Source organism: Cydia splendana, chromosome 17 (genome assembly GCF_910591565.1).
Source record: "Cydia splendana chromosome 17, ilCydSple1.2, whole genome shotgun sequence".
NCBI lineage: Eukaryota > Metazoa > Arthropoda > Insecta > Lepidoptera > Tortricidae > Cydia > Cydia splendana.
This window is the reverse complement of record NC_085976.1, coordinates 18,801,819-18,824,823: the sequence shown is the minus strand read 5'-3', so window position 1 is coordinate 18,824,823 and position 23,005 is coordinate 18,801,819.

The window sequence follows — 23,005 nt, the reverse complement described above, 5'->3', positions numbered from 1 at the left end:
GAATTATTGAGTCATTGAATTATTGAGTCATTGAATTATTGAGTCATTGAATTATTGAGTCATTGAATTATTGAGTCATTGAATTGTTGAGCTATTGAATTATTGATTTATGAGTTATTGCATTATTGAGTTACTGAGTTATTGACTTATTGAGTTATTGAGTTATTGAGTTATTGAGTTATTGATTTATTGAATTATTGAGTTATTGCATTATTGAGTCATTGAATTATTGAGTTATTGAATTATTGAATTAATGAATTATTGAGTTAATGAATTATTGAGTTAATGAATTATTGAGTTAATGAATTATTGAGTTATTGAATTATTGCGTTATTGAATTATTGAGTTATTGAATTATTGAGTTATTGAATTATTGAGTTATTGAATTATTGAGTTATTGCATTATTAAGTTATTGAATTATTGAGTTATTGAATTAATGAGTTAATGAATTATTGAGTTAATGAATTATTGAGTTAATGAATTATTGAGTTAATGAATTATGGAGTTAATGAATTATTGACTTATTGAGTTATTGAGTTATTGAATTATTGAGTTATTGAATTATTGAGTAATTGAATTATTGAGTAATTGAATTATTGAGTTATTGAATTATTGAGTTATTGAATTATTGAGTTATTGAATTATTGAGTTATTGAATTATTGAGTTATTGAATTATTGAGTTATTGAATTATTGAGTTATTGAATTATTGAGTTATTGAATTATTCAGTTATTGAATTATTGAGTTATTGAATTATTGAGTTATTGAATTATTGAGTTATTGAATTATTGAGTTATTGAATTATTGAGTTATTGAATTATTGAGTTATTGAATTATTGAGTTATTGAATTATTGAGTTATTGAATTATTGAGTTATTGAATTATTGAGTTATTGAGTTATTGAATTGTTGAATCACTGAATTGTTGAATCACTGAATTATTGAATCACTGAATTATTGAATTGTTGAATCACTGAATTATTGAATTGTTGAATCAAAGAATTATTGAATTGTTGAATCACTGAATTATTGAATTGTTGAATCACTGAATTATTGAATCACTGAATTATTGAATTAATAGGTTACTGCAGTTAATGTTACAACAATACATTGAAATGAAAGCGATAATGAAGACTGCATGGTTGAACCTGTTTGTACTTACGAGAACTTGGTTTGGTTCGTAAGCTACTAGAACAGAACACCACAATTAAACCGAGATCAAGGAGGATTGATAGCCTCTTATTGATTATAGTAATATGTTTTCACTCAAACTTGAATAAAATAGGTTAGTTTATAATTATTTTTTGTATAACTTTGTACGTTATCAAATAATAGTAGATTACCAATGAGGGCATTTTTAGAACAAGTCAGATGGTACGGATAGGTAAAGCATAACAGGTTTTTGCAGTTCTATCGTTTATGTCTGCCATGCCATGTAATATTTAAAACGTATAATTTATTTTAATTCCTGAAATGAAACATTACCGACGTGTAAAAATATTACTGATCCTTTTTCTACGGAAACAGACCTAGGTGCTATGTTTATTCCCGAACTGTGCGATTTGGTATTCTGTAATGTTGAAATTTAGGTTTATAGACTTCAGCTATTTAACAACAACGTTTAGTGTATTATTAATATACTGTTCAAGTCTTTCATAAAACAATATGCATATTATAAAAATAAAATTAATGGTCTTGAAATCCCAACGCGTCTTGCAATTGATGAACTAAGTACTTTGTCAGCTTGGATAAATCCTAACAATCTAGAATATACGACCTTCTCTGAAAACATTGGGATTACAGGTTTTTAGTTACCAATTTGATGATTGATTGATGCATTAATAATGGAAACATAATAGGTCAAGTTGTACACAATAAGGTCCCAGTTTTACACATGTTTTGCATATGAATATGTGAAGTTAATTATCGCTGTTATTCATCATAGTAATATTTTATAAATTATAGTCAGGGTTAAAGGTCTCAAGAGTGAGGTTTATAATTGTTGATTTCTTGACATGATATTTGAAGAGATGTTTCAGTCACGAGAATTGAATTGGTTCGTGTACTGTTTAGAGATGTTTCAGTCACGAGAATTGAATTGGTTCGTGTACTGTCTACCTGCAGATAGAGATGATCAATACTTATGAAAATCGAATAATAAATGGCAATTATTGATCTGTTACCCTGAATTACTTAGTCAATGTTGGATATTTTTAGCAAGTTGAGCGCCGCACCTCTACCGGCGTCCTCCGCTTCGCGTGACACTGAGACCAGGAGCCAGAAGCAAGTACAGTCAACAGGCGAGGCGATGACTGAGCTGCCTCCAGCAGGAGCCCGCCTCGCGCCGCCAGAGTCCGGTGCGAGCCGTCTCCAGCAGGAGCCCGCCTCGCGCCGCCAGAGTCCGGTGCGAGCCGTCTCCAGCAGGAGCCCGCCTCGCGCCGCCAGAGTCCGGTGCGAGCCGTTTCCAGCAGGAGTCCGCCTCGCGCCACCAAAGTCCGGTGCGAGCCGTCTCCAGCAGGAGCCCGCCTCGCGCCGCCAGAGTCCGGTGCGAGCCGTCTCCAGCAGGAGTCCGCCTCGCGCCGCCAGAGTCCGGTGCGAGCCGTCTCCAGCAGGAGTCCGCCTCGCGCCGCCAGAGTCCGGTGCGAGCCGTCTCCAGCAGGAGCCCGTCTCGCGCCGCCAGAGTCCGGTGCGAGCCGTCTCCAGCAGGAGTCCGCCCCGCGCCGCCAGAGTCCGGTGCGAGCCGTCTTCAGCAGGAGCCCGCCTCGCGCCGCCAGAGTCTGGTGCGCGTCTAGAGCACGGCGACCGTCGCTCCGCGCTCCCGTGCCCCGGCCGCGCCGCAGCCCGCACGCGCTGACCGCCAGAGCCAGGGCCCTTCTCACCGCTCGACGGTCGTCCATTCTGATGACATCGGTGTCGGCCTCTGGTCGATGTCGAGTGGATGTCTCCGGCAGAAGAGTAACAATTTTAACCCTTCGTATGCCTTAGTCAAAATTTACTACTGAATTAATAACCTTGAAACTGTAAATTATAGTCCAAATTGTGTGGTACGTATACGGGACCAGGCATACGAAAGGTTATTTACACGATGTTTTTGAGATTTTGACGTGCTGATGACTGATTGAAACTGTTTTAAGTCACGAGAAATGATCGGTTCGTGTGCTGACACAATTAAGTAGTAGGTGCGAGAATAGAACTGGTTCGTATCCTACACATTAACTCTGATCGCAAGAAATTGATCGGTTTGCGATTAGTGTATCCACTGTTAAGTATACGTAGTCTGTCGGCCAAGTGTAGGGTTTCCACCTGGCACGTGTATGAGGACATACACGGAGTCAGGATGGACGAGTGTAGGGTTTTTGGTATTTACCATACCTACTTAATTCGTTTTTAAAGTTAAGGGTAGTTTGAAATTGAAGACTGTTTTTGGTTGGGTATAAAAAGAAACTACACTCGGCCGACGGGGCTCAGTTGGTTGTTGAGTTGTGCTAGCAAACGGTTGTCATAAGATGAGATTATTGTGAATTGGAATAAGACAAGAAAATAAATGGATAAATATATTCAAGGGTGTTGTTATTTTACACTACAGATAGATCTGAATAGCCGGCCGGATCTAGGAAATAATTTTTTCTCAAAAATGGACGGCAAAGTCGACTTTGCCGTTTAAAAAATAGGTTGCGAAGCGCGTAGTTTATGGTTAGTCAAAAATTAAAAAGTTAAAAACATTGCAGTCTCGATTTTGGGACTGCAATGTTGCATACAAATTCCATTATTTGTCGAGTTCCAAACTTTTTAAAAGTTGAAATGGCCATATCAAATGAAGGCACAGGCCCATTAAACAGCCAAACAGATGATTAGTACCGCGACTATTTAGCTGTCTCAAATAGGTTGGCGTATTTTCGGCAGAAAAATACACTTCTATTTTTTTATTAAAAAAATAAAAAGGCGTCAAAGCTAATTTTTTCAATTGTTTCTACTTTTTTCTGTGAAAATATATACGTAAGAAAGTTGCTTTTGTAAAATATTTCTATGATATTTATATTTCTTGCACCATTTTTGAGAAAAGCACTATATATGACTCGGCTGGAAGGCTACTTGCTGGCTTCGGATTCAATTAAACGGACTCCCAAGGTCGTCCGTTTAAAACGAATCCTCAGCCTGCAAGTAGCTACTTCCGAGCCTCGACAATAATGTACTATTACCTTGAATTATGTTATTTACAGATGCAGTGCATTTTTTTTTCCTTCGTATTTTCTCGGAAACGTTCGTATTTGTCATGCTACTTCAGTCAACGTCAGTACCGAGACTGACTGAATTAGCAAGACACGTTCGTACGTTTCCGTGAAAATACGAAGGAAAACAACTATGCTCTGCATCTGTAAATAACATGATTCAAATAGGTATATTATTACATCTACTTCAGATGATTATCCAATTTATCTTTAATTTACCTTTAGAAGTCGGGTAAATACTAAGTTTTTGCGTACAAAGAGCCCCGAGGAACCTTATTATCGCCATTTCCGGAGTAATTATACTTCTGAGGCTTTGAATAATTAATTTATTCTTCATTTAGGTGTTCTATTAGCGCCGGGGGTTATTCCTTTATTCACTGAACGAGCATTTTATTTAATGTTTAGTCAGGGTCAGGATGTCTAAGCAAGGCTGCTCAAATTGCTCTATTTATTTTATATAATTATTGACCTGTAATCGAATTCGTTTGTTTTTCACAGATGTTTGTGAATGTCATTAACATTTTTACATTGGCGTCGACGTTATTGTGACGCAATAATAACATTTTCGGAGACTTCCGGTTCGAGCGCCATCTTGATGGCACGCGGCGAGGTTAATTGATTCGTTTTTTGCTCATTAATATTGTTTAAAGTGTAATATCGATAGCCTATTATACAGTAAACTAATGTGGTAGTGTGCAGTGAATGGAGAATTTATCTTGAAGCACGTTTAACCATCATTTTGGAGTCAACGGCCGGTTGTCCACGTGTTTCTTGTAAAGCCCGCTATCGCTTCACAAGAGCTAAATCACCGTACACTGTCTTGTACTAACCGTACAATTTCAATCGTTTTACCCTGCTACTACGACCTTGATACTGGCGAAATAGTCCCAATGGGCTGAAGCCATAATTTTAAAAGAATGAATGAATGAAATAACATTTTCGCAGATAATTTGTTGTAACAAAACAGTTTATTTTTAATATGTCGACCATAATTTACGGTTTTCGAAAGCATTATAGAGAGATACAATAAAATTCAATACAAATACTCTTTATTGAACACCTCAATACAAGAAAATAGAAACATAAGCAGAGGTAAACAACAGGCGGTCTTATCGCTAAAAAGCGATCTCTTTCAGACAACCTTCGGTCCGGTTTTAATTTATCGCTACTCGTTGCGAATTTCCTATTTTTCGCACGTGTATTGTACTAAGTTATTATTCTTTTATTATAATAAACACAAGATGCTACCAACATCTGAAGCGACATAAAACAACAATACAAGCAACCAATATCGACTATTTACAATCCATCCCTCTCTCGAGTACGATGGACAAGCGAGACAGAGGCCGAAGGCTATTGAAATACGATGACAGTTGGCGAGATTTATGGTAACGGCCCTTAAATATTAAGGGCAAGTGATTCTATCTATAGTTTAATTTAATTGAAGATATTTCGGGTCAGTGGCAAACCGACCGACGTTGATTGTAAAATTATTTTATGATTTGGATGTATTTGAATACAATAATTTTGCGGACGTACAGGTAATACGTAAAGTTTAATATAAAGTAGTAGGTAGTACCTAGGTAGTAAAACATTTTATAGCAACAGAACAAATTTATAACACCGAAAAAAAGCGCTGGTGGCCTAGCGGTAAGAGCGTGCGACTTGCAATCTGGAGGTCGCGGGTTCAAACCACGGCTCGTACCAATGAGTTTTTCGGAACTTATGTACGAAATGTCATTTGACATTTACCAGCCGCTTTTCGGTAAAGGAAAACATCGTGAGGAAACCGGACTAATCCCAATAAGGCCTAGTTTACCCTCTGGGTTGGAAGGTCAGATGGCAGTCGCTTTCGTAAAAACTAGTAAGTACTTATGCCAATTCTTGGGATTAGTTGTCAAGCGGACCCCAGGCTCCCATGAGCTGTGGCAAAATGCCGAGACAACGCGAGGAAGAAGAAGAAGAACAAATTTATAACACCGAGAGAATACAATAAATACAAAGGCGAACTTATTCCTTTAAGGGATCTCTTCCAGGTAATTTTTAAGCAACTGAGACAGATAAATACGAAATGGTGTCATAGTAGGTACCTACAACTAAGATTTATACACGACGGTAAGACAGATACAGCTTAATACGATAATAAACACTCAAATAAATTACCTTACCGGGACTCAAACCTGGGACCTCCTGCTTCGTAGGCAGGGTCACCACCGACTTGGCTAGGCAACGGCCTAGGCAAGGAGCTGTATTTATGAAACAGCGATCACGTCCATCGCTTGCTTTTCCACGCAGGTCATCTCGTGGGAGCTCGAAAGGTATTCCATTAAACTAAACGAGGCAAGCATGCGATGTGCTCACACTGCGTTTATATTTACGAGTATCCAATCATAGAGAAACACTCTATATATTGCACAACATCACACAATACATTATACAGGGTGGAAAAATCGAGTGCCACATGGATGGCTACCACCTTAAATATGTAAATAGCACATTTTGTGTAAAGGAGACTTTCCTTTGTTTTTAAAAACAATAAATTCTGCATTTAAGGATTTATGAAAAATCGCTTGCCTCAGTCGGGACTCGAACCGGTCAAATGTGACAAAAAATCAAATTTAAAAGGTAATTGTTAGTTTTCATGGCCTTCCGTTATTCTGATTGTATTTGTTATTTAGAGAAAAATGAACCTTATCAGTAAACCTTTCAACCTGCATCATAAAATACGGCACGTTTTTTTTTCACATTTGACCGGTTCGAGTCCCGACTGAGGCAAGCGATTTTTCATAAATCCTTAAAAGCAGAATTTATTGTTTTTAAAAACAAAGGAAAGTCTCCTTTACACAAAATGTGCTATTTACAATATTTAAGGTAGTTGCCATCCATGTGGCACTCGATTTTTCCACACTGTATAGAGTGCCCAGTAAATGGATAACTTTCTAACCACCGACAGGGCACCTTAGGCTGCTACAGAAAATGCCCTTAAAGGTCTAGTAAAAGTTATGTTACGTAAACGCGTACGTCACGTCACGCAATCGAATTAAATTTACACTCTAGGGGTACAGTATAGGTTCAATCATTTTGTATCATTTTTTGTCGATTCAATTATTTAAAAAATCCGAAATGGTGGAACCATGAGCATTTACAAGGTCTACAGATCACGCAGCTACTATATTTAACTACACAAACGGGTCTACCGCGATATAATTTCATTGTTTTTACCTTAAATTCCAGTTGCACCAGCTGTGGCCACGGAAAGACTCACAGCTGGTACAATTTAGCTGAAACGTCGGAATTTAAGGTAAAAACAATGAAATTATATCGCGGTAGACCCGTTTGTGTAATTAAATATGTGTACAAAACGCGAGAGTTTAAAGTGTTATAACACGCAGCTACTTACTAGTTTAAAATTTAGTTTTATGATAAACGTACATAAACATTGCTATAGTAACTTATCTTTTCTTTTAAAAAAGTCACACAAATAAAACAATAAGCACACCCAACCATCTTTTCAAAACATAATTCACGAAAACGCGGTGTCGCTACACATGGATTGCCATAAGTTGGCTAGTAAAGATCCCCTTACTGCACGTAGCCCTAACGCGCCCCCGGGGCTGGGGATAATTGCCCCTGGGGCATCTCGCCCTACGCATGCACCGTGGTGGCAGAGACGAGGTAGTGACAGGGACTGCCAGTCTTCGTACCTACAAACATAAGTTAATCCTATTTACTACTTATAAGAAAATGTGTATGTTTGTATGTTAGATGAATTAAATGTTTGCTAAACAATCACGTAAAAACTGCTAAATTAATCTGGATGAATTTGACACATTATGTAACACGTGGGAAGGGACATAGCTTGTTGAAAAGGACATAGCTTTTCATGTGCAAATATATTACCACACACACACGCAGTCACACACGCATACGGACGCACGCACACGTACTCAATATTGATACACAAGCGTTATTCATTTTATAGCTTTGTTTAAAATATAATTAAAGGTGTAACTATGACAAATGAAGCTCGATAAAAAATAATAGTCTCTGTATCCGCGTTAAGGTCACACAGCGCACTGATACTAATTACAAACTGTCGGTTAATGAGACTTCATATAGATATTGTCATTCTTTACTATTGACTCGTCTGTGTTGATACCTTGTCACTTTAAATGTATCGTTAAAACTGGGATTAAATTGCCTTTGGAATTATGTTATGTGTGAGTGTAAATTATGAAGATTTAATTGTATGATAGAGTGGAAGGGTGGGTTATTCTCATATGGGTACATAACCACTCACTTGCTTTTGGTAACTGTAGCTACCAGCTGTCACCCTTATTTAATTATAATAATAGAGGTCACTGAAAAATATCAAGCATGTGAGTGGTTAACGTTGTTGTTGTTGAATAACAGATTAATATATGTACCTACTTATCCTTTGGTTTCATTATAAGTAGTAGCAATATATCCATATACACCAAGAAATTGTAATCGGTGACCAGGAACCAATTTTTCTAATTCAGTCATCGATGGCGATCACATTTAACTACGGGACCAACCTCCAAATCACAAAAAAATTTGCCTGTTTCATACATTTGGGCTGGTCCGATGTTGATATTTTCTATGAGAGAGTTAAATTTTTTTTCGCGATTTCGTGGTTGATTTCATAGTTAAATGTGATAGCCATCGCTGGCTGAATTAGAAAAATTTGTTCCTGATCACCGATTAAAAATCATCGTGTATATTCCGGACACTTTCTCCCACCAGAGTGACAAAATACATTTTCATAATTATGAATTCGTAAAACCACAAATATTTTTTATGAATATCGGAATTAATAGGTAAATAGTAATTAGATACAGACGTGTTCGAATTTAAGTTATTCGATCGGTTTCTGATATGATACTGATAAGTCAGTCTCAAAAATGACACTTCTTCAACGTAATAAAATAACCTCACTTTTGACACAGACAGATTAGTATTATATACAGAACAGGTTTATATCAATTCAATTTCCTGTTGTTTAACGACCTCCTAGCCTAGTCGGTAGTGATCCTGCCTACGAAGCAGGAGTTCCCGGGTTCGAATCCTGGTAAGGGCATGTTTTCTATGTATATATACGAATACTTATATTCGTATATATGTGTATATTATATATATAGTCGTCTAGTACCCACAAAACAAGTCTTATTGAGCTTACTATGGGACTAGGCCGATCTGTGTAAATTTGTCCTATAGTATTATTATTATTTATTTTATTTCAGAATATTATCATTTTAAAATGGGAGCATGGATTGTATGGCACCGGACAGGAGGCCTATTAAATTAGTTCAAACGCTATCATAATTTATAACATGTAATAGGTATTTAGTTACATAATGCATTATTAGGTACTAGGTATAAGAGCGCTTGTCTCGAGGGGGAGCATTATAAATTCGGATTATTCCATCAAGTTGGAAATATAATTAGGGCATTGAAATCTAAACTAAGCGTAGAGGCGTAGAAGCCAATTATCAATCAAACAATTTATTTTAATCAGACATAATTAGTCCATAGAAATGTTAGTAACAAACAAAACTTATTCACTACGTTAGCAACTTACAGACTACTTAAAATATATACAATTATGTACTTTTTTATCAATAATTTGGAACACGAATAATAGCCAAGTTATTGATTGAATTAATTTCTTTCCCAAGTCCTCAAAGAGCAGATTACGTTCTTTATAAATAAAAATTAAATCGGCGAACTCGCAAAAACCCAAGTTTTTTGCATCCATAAGATGCTTACAGTTCTGTTTTGTCTAAAATTAACTTCAAAGACAGCGAATTTATTGAATTTCGGCGATGCTTAGCTTGAAGAGATTCAGTTGAGCGTTATTAAGTATTCGTTGTTGATAGAATTAAACGCTTCAGAATTTTGGAACAGCGTCTATATTAGTAATGAAATAACAAATAATCCGTTTTAATAATACATGCGTTTATTTAAAATACTCTAGCCGCCCTATTCCATTGTATTTAGAATTTTTATTTCGATAAATCAAATCAATCAGTTTTGCCGTGTTGGGGGATAGTTAGTATAGTTTTGCTGGGCATTTTCCGCAAAATGACAACCATTGTGCCTATTTTGCGTATAAAACGAGCAAGCACTACTCTACTAACCACCCCAGCTCCTCCACGATACCTAGCAATGTCTTCAGGTTACTAACTACCTACATTATAATAATCTTACTACAATATAACAGATAATAGTCTCTATAGCTAATCGAGTTGAACTTCCACTTGAGTACCTAGATATTAGCGATGTTCAAAATAATCCCGTTGTCGAAGTTATCTCAATGCACGTTATTTCTTCATTCCTTTCCTTCCCTGTTTAACGTACGGCTCACAAACATGGACATATACAAAAGCAGCAAAGGAAAAAATCAGAATATGTCAAGCAAACATGGAACGATCCATCCTAAACATTCGAAGCATGGTATAATAATATACTCCGCCTGGTACTCTATTCCGAGATTCGCGTATGACCTAACTGACACGGGCCTACGTCATCATGCTGTTTACAGGTTCTCAAACTTTAAAATGTGGGAGAATTTTAACTAACGGTGAAAATTATTTTAACGGCATTAATTTTAAGTTATTCATGTAGAAACATAGTAAAATAAAACAAATCTAAGGTATTAAATTAAACTGTATTTATCTATACAAGACAAACGTTTGAAAAACTAATTCACAGTTACACATTAATTACCAAGCTTACGACGTGAAAAGTTTGGAAAACACTGCGACTGCTGACACTGAGCGAGAAGGAAATAACAATTAACACGCGTTCGACAAGGATGACGGTCAGGGCATTAAGTTATCTAGATCCGAATTGTCAAATGTGACAGCGCTATCCTGTGTTGCCAGTAATGTAAACAGAATTACCCGAACGTCTGAAATTTCTTTCGTGAATCGGAAGATATTGCTAACAAATAATTAAAAATGACGTGTTATTGTAAAATTTAAGATAAAATACATATAAATGAAAATTATAAAATTATAAAGAAATATTTTAACTTATTAACCATAGGTATAATGTACCCATGTAACATGTTATGTTAAAATAAAGTGGCAATGTTATTGTGACGTAGGCCCGTGTCACTCTGGGAATAGAAGACCATGTTTTATTAGACCATGATTCGAAGGAAAGATAAAGTACGCCATACAAAGATAAGAGAATCAAACAAACAAAACGACTGCTTACTCCACTCTATGAGGCTAAAATGGAAATGGGCTGGACACCTCGCCAGAACAGAAGACAACCGATGGACGAGCCGTACCGTAGCATGGAAAGGACCCAAAGGGAAAAGAAAACGGAGAAAACCATTAAGAAGGTGGGTCGACGATATTAAAGACATAGCAGGAGACAAATGGCAAAGGATAGGAAACAATGGGCAAAATTGGAGGAGGCCTTTACCCTACAGAGGGGTTCTCATTAAAAATAAATATATACCAATAAATAAATTGATAAAAATAAATTGAAATTTAAACATACATTAAATTATAAAAATTAAAATAAAAATAAAAAATTAAGATTTCATAAAATATTTCCTGAAATAATAAGAAATGTTTAATAATTATATTTTGAATAAATAATAATTGTATATGAAAAAAAAATGAAAATGTATATTTATATATTTTTTTTGTTGCATGTAAAGTAGATGAAATGTTATACTGCATGTAAAAAAATGAGAAAAATAAAAGGCTTACTTATTTATTTATTTATTTAGTCTCTATAGTTGATTGAGTTGAACTTCCACTTGAGTACCTAGATATTAGATATGTTCAAAATAATCCCGTTGTCGAAGTTATCTCAATGCACGTTATTTCTTCATTATGTGTGGAACTTTATGATTATAAAACAGATAAACCCAATAAGACACAACCCTCTGTTTGCGATCTCCCGGGGTCTCGGAACTCTTGAGATTGTGATCAAGTGCAAAATTCCACCCCTTTTGTTTATCAAGGGTTTGCTCCCTACTTTCATACATTGCTATTGCAATCACGCGTAACAAATGTAAAGGTATCTTTCGAATGTTAACTGCAGCTGCATTACTGTTGCGGCGTCGTCGTTACATTATGCTAACGTTCCATTTCTGACCGCAGCTTTAAGGTTCCTTTACGGTCACCGTTTAGATTTCTAGTACACCAGCATTACTGCTGCAGTATCGGCGCGACATTGCTGTCGACTGCATTGCTGAGGCAAATGTCAAAATTTCGGGCAGCAACATTAATTTTTGACATTTCTGGAAGCAATGCAGTCGGAATTAATGTCGCGTTGCAATACTGCTGCAATCATGCTCCCGACCGCATTACTGCAGGAAATGTCAAAACAGTAATTTTTGTATTAACAATTTATATTAAATAATCGATCCCACAAAATGGGAAAGGGAGTCTAAAGATCGCGACCACTGGAAGAAGACCCTGGGTGAAGGGGTATTTGCATGGGATGAAGCGTGGTTTAGCCTTCTTCACACTAGGCGAGAACTGAGACACCAGCGCGCCGCTCTCCCACCTTCCTCACCGGGCACGACATTCTCCTGCCAGCTATGCGGTCGCGGCTGCCGCTCTCGCATTAAGGGGCCCACTGATTACCAGTCCGCCGGACGATATCAGCCTGTCAGTTGACCGCAAAAGGCCACACACTAAACAGTTCTCTGTCAGTTTTCAGCCTGACGACTTACACGAACCGATAGTGTGTGGCCGCCTGACGATTCCAGTCAGCGCCGACAGATATCCGCCGGACAGTCCGTGGCCTCGAGTCCAGTCTAACACACATCATGAGGTAGCCGGCCGGCGATCGACACACGTTACAGCATTAGTAAATTCTACTTTATTCCTAGTACTTAAGAGTTCATAGTCCCTAAAATAAGCATACGACTTTTTGTCTTCGAACATCACGGATCCAATACTTAATTTATGACGCTGATATTTGCTTGTAATTTCATACACAATTTTAAGGCCAGTAGACCTTATTAACCTTAAATACGGTAGGGCTTCTGTCAAATTGAAATAGAATCAGTAAAAAAAAACAGATATGTACGTTAGTAAAATTCAACTTTAATTCTAGTAGTTAGAGTTCATAGTTGGTTCATAGGCATCATTTTAATTTTAAGGCATGAATACAACAATGCGAAGGTTGCATAGTATCTAGTTTGTCAAGACTTTTCTTTATTTATCATGTTGTTTACTGTCAGTCAAAAATAAATGTCATAGAGAAAATTATAACATAAACCTTCTTTTTTTCTCTATTAATTTTAAATGTGACATGTTATTATTGTATTTGCATGGCTTATATATTTGAAAATACAGACTTGATTATTGATTGCTGGAAGAGTAAGTAACCGAGTAAAAAAGGAGCAAACATTGAAAGATTCAAAAGGGAAATTAGCGTCCCAATATAGGTAACAACACTGGTTAAAATTTTAATAGTTCTCAAGACAACGCCGGGAGGTATCTTCGATGGCGTTCACGGCAGCTAGCAATGAAAAGACTAGCTATTGTGCGATTTGATTCCGCTGTAAAGACACGTGGTAGAAACACTAGCGCAAGTATGGAGGTATAGGTAAACCAGAACTTTGGGAGTATTGTCAAGAGGGCGCTCGTTTTGAATTTTATATAGCAACAATTTGTATAGTGGGGACAATGGAAATTGGCAGATGATTTTTGTTTTATTCCGACAACTTTAATAAGTGCGAAGTTTGATGTTTGGATATTTCTTCGGTTTTTACGCTATAAAATTCGTGAATTTTACGACGTATGACACATAAATCAAAATCATCCAAATCTATTTTCTTTTTTTGTTTTCTTTTTTTTAGGTTTGGTCGTTTAATTCCGCCCTCACGCCCTTCGCTAGCAATGTGTGATACCGATGCATGCGATACACCTAATACACAAATCAAATTATTACAAGACATCAACCAAATCGTGACGACCTGACTATAGTGACATTTGTCCATAAGTTTGAAACTTACCCGTCAATTCAGGTGGTAATTTCGTTATGTTTTCTAATGGAAGAAATTTCTCTCCCGCACGTTTTTTTTCCAATAAATAACTATATACACTATTTACAACTTTTTCTCTGTAAAATCTAAAACTTTCGGCATGATTATTGTAGTCTAATAATAATTCACACGAAACTAGACAAAGCAATGTTTACATTGTCAATATTGACAACTATCATAGAGGGTAGATGTTGTCTATTATTAAAGTTGTTGCCATTGCTAGAAATTAGTACCAACAAATTTCCGTAACATGGCGCACCCTCAATAGATCCTGGTTCACCTATACCTGCTTAGACAAGAGATAAGACCTACGCTTGAAATTCTTCAGCTACAAGTGGGATCCGAATTATGACATCATTAATTCATTCCGTTTTAAGTTAAGAGAATATCTGGAGCAAACTGTGTTCGGAGTTACAGAGCGTGACGTGGCGATATTACCTACCCGAAATTCTCGTAATATGTGACAATTATTACAAAAAAAGGATATGGAGTCACAAGCTGCAAGCGGTGGATTCAACATACTTTACTTTTACTTACATTTAGGTACTATCTATGTATACCAAATTGAAAGAAATGAAAATACTTTACTGTTATGTTTTTGTTATATTCATTCTACTCTTTTAAACCTTTTCTACATAATATTAGGTCTACTTGGCCGTTAACCGAGTGATTTTTTTGTTTGATACCTTGTAATAAATAATTTGGCCAAGCCCGAGATAGCTCGAGGCATTTAGTGTTCCGCTCGCATCGTTATATTTTACAGAGGTTGTTTGCCTGTTTTTAGGATTCCGTATTCAACTACCCTATAGGAACCCTTATAGTTTCGCAACCCTTGTAGTTTTTACTACATATTTAATATATCATTAATTCTTCTTCGGCGGGAACGGACTCGATTAGATGCATAGCCTGCATCAAAAGTACGTCGCGGGGACGGTAATTTGTGTTTTGGGAAAGTATCCTATGAAACTCAGTGACACATTCATCCTCGATGTAATCATTCGCAAGTATATACGAAAAGCGAGCCATTGTATTCGACAACAACCTAGTGCGTAGGTGGCACCTTTGTGGCACATACAGTAAACAAACCACATTGACACATCACACGTCACGTCAATCACATGGCCTACCGCGAAACAAGAAAATCGAAATTTCGTTATCTAATCTCTCTATCACTCTTGCATATTAGAGCGATAAAGAGGCAGATAACTAAATTTCGATTTTCGCGTTTACCGGTAGGCCCTTGTTAACAAACCGCCTTGATGCATCAATGTCATATTTTATTGTCTGTGAAAACTTGTCAAAAAACAGTTTAAGACACAGTATGTATAAGTTAGTCTATGAATTTACTGAGTCGGTAGTGCTGCACTCAGGCGGCAGAACATTGCAGTAATATCCCCTTTTAACCAGGTTTCACTATAGTAGTCAAAAATATGTTTACATTTTTTGCCTTATTACAAAGGAATAAGGTCCAAAAGTGTAAACATTATCTTTGACGTCGACTGTCCATTTTGATGAAAAAATTAAACTAGTTGAAAAACATGAAACTGAAGGCTCTCGACTGACAGCAGATGACGGCCAACAGGCCACCGGCCGGCTATCTGATAATGTGTGTGTAAATTGGCCTGCAGGCCACGGACTGTCCGGCAGATATCTGTCGACGCTGACCGGAATCGACGAGCCGTAGTTCAAATAGCCGTCAGTCCAAAATCTGAAGTAGAACTGTTAATGTGTGGCCTTCTGCGATCAACTGACAGGCTGATATCGTCCGGCGAACTGTCAATTTGTAGGGACCTGTCAAAATTATATCAGACTATTGCCGGCGGGCGGCCGTACGGTGGGAAACTGACGACTCGTCTGTAGTCGCAGAGGTGGCAGCAGACCATTGCCGGCCGGCAATAATCGCTTATGTTTGTGGACGTTATTGGTATAGGACGGCAGGCCGCCCGATAAGGCCAGAGACTGCAGGCGGACTGGTAATCAGTGGGCCCCTTAGACTTACTAGTCATTTGCGGAAGTGCCGCACTCTTATGGACGCTGTATAAACCACCATTTTATTGATTTTACAGGCCAATGATGATATTAAATAGGACATTTGTCGCCGTATTACTCTTGGCAGCACTGCTAAAGTATTGCAGTGTGGCTGGATTTATACCGTAAACGTCATCTATCCGGGCAGCAACATCAATTTTGACAAATGTGGCAGCAATGCAGTTGGCAGTAACGTCGCACTGCAATACTGCTGCAGTAATGCTGGTGTACCTAGTCTGAATCCTAACGCTACCTTAATATTCATCACATAGCAACTATTTATACCTACCCATCCTACTTAAATTACATAAAATATATGAAAACCCCCATTTAAAACATTTCATGGCATCCATAGCTGCATCTTCAATCTTCCCTACTTACGTTTTTATTACCCTCTCAAATCCGTTCGATTTTAAACCGTATAGCTATAGGAATAAGACTCGATTGGTACTCTGGTGATTATTGACGAAATGTAACGACCGTTAAAAACTTTGTAATTTTACGAGCTGCGAACGAGAACAAACACCACAGTTAGAGTGGGACAGATGATTCATTTCGACGTGAAAGCGGGTTTGCTTGCGGCGGTGGTTCTAAGCTTGATAGAAATCAGAAATCCAGAAGTTTAAAGGGTATCAGCTCTTTTCCAAAATTATGTAAAGCATTTTTGGCATAAAAATGATTTTCTTTGGCATACGAGTATAACGTAGGTAAGGGGTTTTAACTTCCTGAGACCCCGGTACGTGTTGTGCATATTCCACAATCTATTCCGAACTTCTATATATTAACAAAAGGCTCCAAATTCAACAACAAAACAACTGCGTCTGGGTCTCAGGAGGTTAAATTTTTAATTTAATCTATAGAAAGCATCACAAGATCACCGAAGCTCTGAAGTGGCTTTCTATTATAGTTCGATATAGTACGAAGTAATACAGAAATTATATTCCCTACACAGTCAAGGCCCTATAATAATTTATTACATACGTAATCTTCGTTGTTTTGTAACTGTGCTATAATATAACTAGGTAACAGCTGTATCGTAAACTTGTATAATTGGATTAGCAAACAATAAAGTCATTATGGTTGCAAACTTACGATAGTTATCTAATAAACTATAAGGTAATTGTCTAAATGCGTACGCCTATTAAATATGTAGTGTATAGGAAACTTACAGTTGAAGGGAACTAAGTGTACTATAAACTTATATGCCCTGCTTCTAATTAGGTACTAACATTATAAATCCGTACCGGAAAGCGCAGCGTGGGTAGACCCCCCACAAGATGGACTGACGACCTGGTAAAGGTCGCGGGAGTCCGCTGGATGCGGGTGGCGCAGGACCGGTCATTGTGGCACTCTTTGGGGGAGGCCTATGTCCAGCAGTGGACGTCCTCTCAGTAACTAGAGTTAGACCAAGAAAAGTCTGCAGAGATTTTGATAGCCCACGCAGTGCAAGTGTTATTTTAAACGTCAAACTTCTATGAAATTATGACGTATAAAATAACACTTGCACTGCGTGGGCTATCAAAATCGCTGCAGACTTTTCTTGGTCTAACTCTATGTAGGTACTATAATTGGTGGCTTGCAAGCCGTGAAGTATCTGACCGTATCGGCTGTGAACTCCAAATAACGGACAAGTTCAGAACAAGAGTAATATTTCTGGCTTCACTAGCTAGCTCCTGCCCGCGGTGTTCACCATTTTTCAGCGTGGCTAATGGCAATAACTGTCCGAAATCAAGTTAAGGTCTTATCACACTAGAGCGGAACTGCGCACTAAAAATATTTTCACTTCTTTAAAGGGGCCCACTGATTAACAGTCCGCCGGACGGTATCGGCCTGTCAGTTAGAACCTTAGAACAAAATTTTGACAGTTCCGAGTGGGCCCCTTTAGTAGGTGTGCATTAAGTTTTATCGCTGGATTATAATAATATAACATAAATATCATAATTCGTATGTTTGGATATTTAAATTGTTATATCTTCTTCATACCGAACCGGACCGGCTGAAAAGTTTACAACCTAGAAAAGTACATAGGACACTTTTTATTCCGGAATTTGTCAATTAAAAGGGTGCTATTTAGGTATGAATTGTAGTATACATATACACATATGTGCTTAGTAAGGGCATTTCCAACCAGCTTCAAGTCTTCGTTAACCGATGTCTTCGTCGAATTCTCGGTATTTACTGGCCCGAGACCATATCGAATGAGAACCTCCGAGAACGTTGCCACGAAATCCCAATCGACCAGCAGATCAAGCGCCGTAAGTGGAACTGGATTGGACACACACTCCGGAGGGGGCCCGACCATATACCTAAACAGGCCTTAGATTGGAACCCCCAAGGAAAGAGAAAGCGTGGCCGTCCCAAACAAACCTGGCGGCGTACGGTGTTAGACGAGGCGAAGAAGCTCGGGAAGTCTTGGAGCGAAATGAAGCGAGAAGCTCAAGATCGATCTACATGGAGAGTCACTGTGGACGCCCTCTGCCCCATCTAGGGGACATAGGATCTTAAGTCAAGTAAGTCAAGCTTAATAGTAAGGGGGTGGGAGCAGTTAAACTAATTATTTGCGAACTAAATCACGGCCAAAAACAATTAGATAATAATGCCTTCTAGCAGTATGTCCGCTATTTGTGTATTGTGTAATAAAAGTACATAAATAAAACTTGAAATACTTATATAATAAAAATAATACTACGAAATTAGTACTAACATCTCATCCATCCGTCAATCAGTAAACCCATTGTTCCATCTGTCTGTCTGTCAGTCCGTCAACATTCAGCTCTTCGAGCTAAATTGAATGTCTATTCGTGGTATTCGTAGGTATTTTAGGATTCACTAAAATAAATCTTTGTTTGATCTAACTAAAATTAACAAATAAAATCAAAAGTAAAATTAGTTCGTTGTCATAAAACGAAAAACGCTATTATAAGTTAATTGGTAAATCGCTAATTAATCTATTTTATTTTTATAATAAATCACATTAATGAAAAATATAGTATTTACCATTTAAAACTGAATTATATACGTCGTTATGATTTTAAGCAGCTTCGTACCATATTCGATATAATGGCAGTCAATAAGATTTTTAAGAAGACTATTAAAAAGAACTAAGTGAAATGAAAACGCGACGTTATTATCAACCTTAGAACAAACCAAATAAAGTATAAAATAAAAATATTGTATGCAACTCATTTGATGCTTATTTATTTTTATTGTTCACTGCGTGATGTAGTAAGCATTCTAAATTTAGATACATTCATTTGCCAAATTTTCATTTCAAAATCCACTTTATTACATAACAATAAGATTCAAAATCATATATAAATTTAGTGTAAGTAGAGTTAGTAGAGGCAAACTTGCATGCTGCCACTTCACCTCAGATGTATTTTCTAGAAATATCCACAATTAGATGCTTCGTCTGTCGTCGCCCTGTCACTAAAAACTATACAAGGAGCGAACGAAGTAATTGACGTGAATCTTATCCCAAAGCAATAAGAGTTATTATTGAATGATAAACAAGTTTAAGGGGAGGTGGGTTTCACAAATAGAAGTGTATTTTTGTGCAGAAATAAGTTTCCCTGTTTTTGTTTTATTGAGGATGTCCTTTAGGGAAGAGATAAATCAGGAGTGAAATAATTGGTGTTGAAACAAAGTTTCTAATAAAGTCACAGTAAAGGAGCCTGTTTTAGATTGAACAATTTATTATGGTTTTGAAGTAGTTTATTTTTTATATCCAGAACTTTATTAAAATCTCTAAAATTACTTAAATTATTAGTACCTATTATATTGACTTGATTAAGGACTAGCGAACAATTTAATAAAAAACCGGGCAAGTGCGTGTCGGACTCGCGCACGAAGGGTTCCGTACCATAATGCAAAAAAAAAACGAAAAAAAAAGCAAAAAAAAACGGTCACCCATCCAAGTACTAACCATCACTCCCGACGTTGCTTAACTTTGGTCAAAAATCACGTTTGTTGTATGGGAGCCCCATTTAAAGCTTTATTTTATTCTGTTTTTAGTATTTGTTGTTATAGCGGCAACCGAAATACATCATCTGTGAAAATTTCAACTGTCTAGCTATCACGGTTCGTGAGATACAGCCTGGTGACAGACGGACGGACGGACGGACGGACGGACGGACGGACGGACGGACGGACGGACGGACAGCGAAGTCTTAGTAATAGGGTCCCGTTTTACCCTTTGGGTACGGAACCCTAAAAATCGATACTACAGAGTGATTATGCCCTCGAGATACGTCCCATGCTTTTTGTAATTAATTTAGGGGTCCTTGCGGAATAGGATATTGACAAAGGTCTAAATATTCGATGGGTCAAAATATAAATAGGTACATTCTCGACATGTTTGGCCTATAGTCGGTAGTGACTCTGCCTATCGGCTTCGGCTTGATTGACCATCGGCTTGATGGTTCTTAAGGGTTATAAGCGTCCATAAACTACGGTAACCACTTACTCTCAGCCGGGTCGTATGTCGTATGCTTTTTGGCAACTGACGTTGAAAAAGCCATTATTCTGATAGCGTACTAACAACTTTCTAAAGTTAGCATACTTATCTACAGCTTACGAGTTCATCCCACTAAACTAGAATTTATTTTTAAACACACTCAGCGTTTCTCAAGAACACTTCCTTTGAAACACTATTTATAGCTAACGAGATCAAAGAGTCGTCGGACTAATCGCCCGATTAGTCGCAAGATCTGTCGGAGTCAAAACGAGTTGATTTGTTTATTAGTAGGTTAATTTTAGCTTGGTTATTGCAAAAAAAGCTTTATTGTAGACGAGAAAGTTTCAAAATGAGAGGGAATTGATGAGATAAAGTAAACTGCTAGTAAGTGTCGGAGCCCTTTGTAATGTTTAGTATGAAACTTCAATTAAGTATTATTAGTTTTGAGAATCACTTTATTATGGTAGCCATAAAATTCAATGGGTTTTGAGAATCGAATAACTTTGAGTTATTTAAAAGAAATTGTGATTCTATTTTGGCATTTCGAAGAATCGATTGTGAGTCAAATCGAAGGATAAAGTTTATTATAAAGTTATTCACCACTAACTTGATAAACTTTATTTGTGCTTCAAAAATAAGCAATTCTAAAACAGTTTTGAATGATTCACTGTTAGTTTCTATTGTTTTGTTTTTGGAAAATTTTCTGGTTAATATTAAGACCAATTCTAAAATGATGAAACCTTAGAGCATTTAGCATTTATTAAATTCACTAAGTATGAAACGATACAAAAATATTTATATTTAGTGACTTGATTATCTTTAAAGTTAGGCATTACTTCAAATACTGACAAAAAGTAGAAGTTAGATATAAGTTGAGTAGATGTTTGTGTTTTCATTCAAAAATTTAGTAAATTTTTTTCTAATATTGAAACAGCGGAAGCCAAAAAAAAACAACGGGTTGCACTCCGGGAGTGCCGATAGAAGTGAAAACTCAATGACTAGTCCAAAATGTCTGCAGTACTATGTATAATTGACCCATCCTCCTTTCTATTGAAAAACTTTAGTTCCGAAATTGCTGGTCACTGGTCAGTGAGCTTGTTTATAATTCGAAATTCAAATTTGTAGCGTTAATTGTTTAAAATTCGAATAGAAATTATAAAGTTACCTTGCAGACCTCGCATCTAAATATATTTGTCATGATATTTTGAGTTTTATTCACCAGTATTAGAGTTTACTTTTATTAGCGATTTCATCAAGATGTAGCTTTATTGAATTATACCGGGTGTGGCCTGTAATATGAGCAAAAAATTAAACTGTGGGCTGTACTCCTCATACTGACCAACATTTGTTCGGCGACTTTTTAAAATAACTTGTAGTTTGATTTTTAATACACTTTAAAGTTTATTTTAAGACGCAATGTATTGCGAATTTTGTTACGTTTAAGGCGTGACAAGCAACGTCAATCACAATGATATGGCGTGGCGATGGCGTCCATTGAAGATAATATTTAATTTGTATGAAAAATAGGGAGTGGAAATACAGCAAATTTTTTAAAAGTTGTTGAACAAAAGTGTCACCGTTTGAGGAGTACAATCTACGTTTTAATTATTTGCTCGTGTTACAGGCCACACCCGGTATTTGAGTGATATAAAGTTAGAATGTAACTGTGAGATCCTCGTATTTCAACCCGTACAAGATTAGAACCTTTTTCATGTAATGTTATTGAGTTTTTCTTTATTGATTTAAATGCCATCTAAATGAGTAGCCATCTAAACGTTACGGTCACGTGATCGCGTTACGCTGTCTCGAGTTTATCATTTTTTCCCCACCTCAAAAAGTGCCCAGCGCCTCTAAAGAAGTTTTCACTTCGATAAATGCAACCTTATATCTACATTACGAGTAGATTTCAGCCTTGGTCCACAAGCAAAAATCACTTAGAGACGTGTACATAATTTCCAACGCTTATATCGGCAATATTTCTATATCGCCAATAGTCGGAAATATTTGAAAACTTTCGCTGGGGTAGGTACCTACTTAGAGAAAAGGCGTCAGTTAGATTAGATACCCACGTCTCATCAGCATACCTCTATTTATACACTTAGCTTTGCACTAATAAATCCGCAACACTCGCGAAACTAAACACCCTAAGTACTGCGTCACACCTGCACATTGCGTTCGAAAATTATTTGAATTTGAAATTGGAAATCTCCCGCTGGACACCCTGTAGATACAAGCGAAATGCTGCAC